Raw genomic sequence first — 3,928 nt, 5'->3', positions numbered from 1 at the left:
GAGGGAACATGGGTTTCAAAGCAGAGTTGGTAAAATTTAACCTGGAGGAGTTGGCAGGAGACGATAATGTAGGATCCTACACATTATATTAAGGAACATGAACTTTATCCCACAGCAGATGGGATGTCATTAAATAGTTTTCTGCAGGGGATGGCATAGTCTCATTTGCATCTTAAATCGATCACGCTGGGAGCTGTGTGGCTTGATGGGCTAGAACTGGAAGTAGCTAGAGCTTTTCTCAAGTTCTCATAGTTCATACGAGACATGATGAGGATCCAAAAGGAACAGTGTTCATCTACAGAGGACCAAGAGACAAATGTGAGCTCCTTAAGCAGTAAGTGATGAGCAATAGATGTTTGCTATCTAGGGAGTCAGGGATAAGGAAAAATTCTTAGTTTACCTAGTTTACTATTAGTTATATCAACTAAATTAGAACGTATCAGAGGAGGATTCCACTTAGGAGCAAAGAAGATAGGCATACACACACACACACACACACACACACACACACACACACGTATTGCTTGAGCCTATATAACAGGTTGTCTCATGGGGAAGAGAATACCGGAATAGATTAGACTTTCGTGCTATAGAAAGCTCAATTTGGAGGACAGGCCTTTGAATAGTATTTGAATAGTGGTTTAGTATCTATGATGCATCCAGATGTAACAACTATCTGGACCGATGCATCTGGATATAGGTTACTGATGCCAGTATTGTGAACTCATCTGAGGCCACTCACTCTTTGGAGAATTAAGCAATATGAAGAAGCTCAGGGGAGTAGCCGCACCACTCGCAGACATGCAGGTTATGTGCTGCAGCCATACCAGATGGTTCTTAGTAAAAGGCAAAACCAATCCGAACCAAAACTTCATGAGGACAAGAGCCTCAAAACCTCACTTAACAGGTAGGAGTTTTAACAGGTAGATGTTTTTAAAAGCCGGGGGAGGAACTCTAGATATGGCTCAATCAGTAAAGTTCTTTCTGTACAAGGTTGGGGGCCAGAGTTTGATCCCTAGGACCTGTGTAAAAAAGCCAGTCACAGTGGTGTGCACTTGAATTTCAGTGCTGGATAAGTGCAGGCAGAACTCTCTAGCCATTCACCCTGGCCTACATGATTAGCTCCAGGCCAGTGAGAGACACTGCTGTCTCAAAAAACAAAGTGGCTCCTGAGGTTTATCTCAGGCCTCTGCTCCCATGTGCATATGCACCCTCACCCACCATTCTACTACTCCCTAAACTCCCCAAACACACATACTCAAACACAAAACAGGCAGGGAGAAAGGCCAGAGAGGCATAAGGAGATTTGGAATGTTTCGCCCAAAGAACTAGAGGCATCATTGCGTTAGCTGCATTTGATGGCAAGCAATAGTAAAACTGCTACGGTGATTTAACCAGACAGGGAGGAGTCCAGTGATCTATGCAACAAGTCTACAGGAAGGAAGTCCCAAGTTCACAGAGGGTCTTCTGACCCGAGAGCTCATGGAGCTTCTGTCCTTAACGATCAGAATATGTTGCTACATATTTATCATTATTATTATTTTTTTCAGGTGAGGAGAGGAAGTTTAATTTGACACTAGCCGGACAGATACCACAATCGAAGGAGTCAGACCCCTGTTCAAGTTTTGGAGGGTTTTTATACTCGTGTGAGGAATGCAAGCGAAAGGCACATAGCATATACATGGTAATTAGGTAAGATAACAGAGGCCAGGGAACTAATGGAAACACAAAGGTTGCAGGAATGCAAAAGCCTTAGGCAACAAAGATTTCTATACAGGAATGTGATAGCTTTGGAAAACAAAGACTTCTATCCTGAATAACTATAGGGGGCAGGGACGATCCCTGTTCCCTTCTCCATTTTGGGAGTTCTTAATTACCATCACATTGCAAAATCCTTTGCTGCTACATCTTTAAGTACATCCTCCTTCTAACAGGGGGCGGGGATTGAAAATTGAAACAGTCTGAAAATTACATGCCTGCTATGATTAACTGATTGAAAAACTTTTCCTAGTTGTTTGCCCATCCGTGAACCCACAGCCTTTATCATATGACTGTTACATTGAAGATCCATCCATTGAGAAGTAGAGGCTTAAACTTTATTCCATAATTGATGGGATGTCATTAGAATTTTCAATAGGGGATGGCATGGTCTCATTTGCATCTTTAATAGGGCACACTGGGAGCTGTTCAGAGAATAGACTTGCCTGGGATATAATTAGAAGCTGCTAGAGTTGCTAGCAGAGGGATCAGCCTTGTCTGTAGCCCTCCCTAACAAGTAGGTTGCAGCCAAATGGTCATTATGTCCGCTCCTATCTAAGCATAGAGGGTCTGCCTGTGCTTCTGTTCACTCCTTTGGAACTGCTGCGGTGCTACTTGTATTAGCCCGAGCTGGGCTGCTGGAGAATGAAATCATGGACCTTGGTCAACAGTCAGCCAAGCGTTAGAAGCAGAACTATCCAGTTAACTCCAAGATGACCACATAAGGGAGCCAACCAAGCCAGAAGAACCACTCATCCAAGTGCTGACCTACAGAATCACAGCTAAAGGAATGGTGGCTATTTTAATAGTAGTTAATTTAGCTCCAAATGAATTTGATGCATAAGTAGAATCAAATATTTTGAGAACTCTTTCCTTCCTTCTCCCCTCCTTACAGCCCCCTCCCTCCATCTCTTGTGCCTTCTTGTTCTTTTAGAAATCGTTCCTGGAAACTGGCAGCTAAAAGGCAGTGGACTGAGGATCGCTACTTTACTCTCCTCCATATAACCCTTGAATTTAGAGTCCTTGGTTATTTTAGAATGAACCCACAAAGATAGGAAGAATGAACAAAATGTAAAAGTTTGGATCTGGAAAGCAAATAATATAGGACAGAGAGCAGAATCACAAACTGGAATTAGGGAACCCTAAGGATCAAACATTTTATATCACAGATTCTTTAAAAGGTTCAGAGACTTGTAAGAATTCCAGGAATGTCAGTGTATGAGAGTTTACCCAGCCAGCTCAGCAATCCTAGCTGTTCTACAGATGATGTGTAGATTTACATTTCTAATGTAAACAAATGATTAACTTAGTCCTCTTCAGCTCTTATGCCTATTTATTTTACAATCATTTAGGGAAATTTTCCAGAATCCTCTGAGGTAAAAGCAAACAATTACAAAATTGGGCACAATTTATGATTGATTAAAAATGAACAGAGGTGGAACTGGAGAGCTGTCTCATTGGTTAACAGCACTGGGTGTTTTTGCATAGGGCCTGAGTTTAGTTCCCAACACCACATGGTGACTAATAACCTTCTGCAACTCCATTTCCGTGCACAGCACGGATGCACTTACATACATAGAGGCAAAACACTCAAACACATAAGTAAAAACAAAATTTTAATGAGTTAGAAGGGCTGGAGAGATGGCTTGGTGGTTAAGAACACATACTACTCTTCCAGAGGCCTCAAGTTCAGTTCCCAGCACTCATGTCAGAATGCTCACAACTACCAGAAACTTCAGCTTCAGAGAATCCAATACCCTCTTCTGCCTTCTGTGAATACCTGCACTCACATGCACATATACATACAATCCCATATGTGCACACATAATTAAAAATAAAAATAAAATTTTGAAGAATGAGCAGAAACTTTTGGGTGTAGCGAGGTCACACAGACATATATTTGTCAAAGCTTATCAAAACAGAAACTTAAAGTGGGAATATTTCTCACATGCAAATTATCTCTTTTCTAAGTTGTTTTTCAGTTGGTGACATACAAAATTCATTTCCATTTCATTCTTCTCACTTTCCCAAACCCATTCTGTTTGTTCCTTACTGTGCGTGTTAGTTTCCAAGGACTGACACAACTAAATGGATGGCTCAAGGCAATAGGAATGCACTGCCTTGCGGTTCCAGCAGCTAGAAGTCTAAGGCCAAGGCATTGGCAGGGCTG

At 41.8% G+C, this 3,928-nt stretch overlaps 1 pseudogene; it reads right to left on the bottom strand.

Annotated features, from left to right (window-relative positions):
• Positions 1–519: 519 nt before the first annotated feature.
• Positions 520–631, bottom strand: LOC115071802 (annotated as a pseudogene).
• Between the last annotated feature and the right edge of the window lie 3,297 nt (positions 632–3,928).

This window comes from Nannospalax galili, unplaced genomic scaffold, assembly GCF_000622305.1.
Source record: "Nannospalax galili isolate Female #2095 unplaced genomic scaffold, S.galili_v1.0 scaffold61, whole genome shotgun sequence".
Taxonomy (NCBI): domain Eukaryota; kingdom Metazoa; phylum Chordata; class Mammalia; order Rodentia; family Spalacidae; genus Nannospalax; species Nannospalax galili.
The sequence above is the reverse complement of the archived record's forward strand: the minus strand, read 5'-3'. Positions and strand labels throughout refer to the sequence as shown.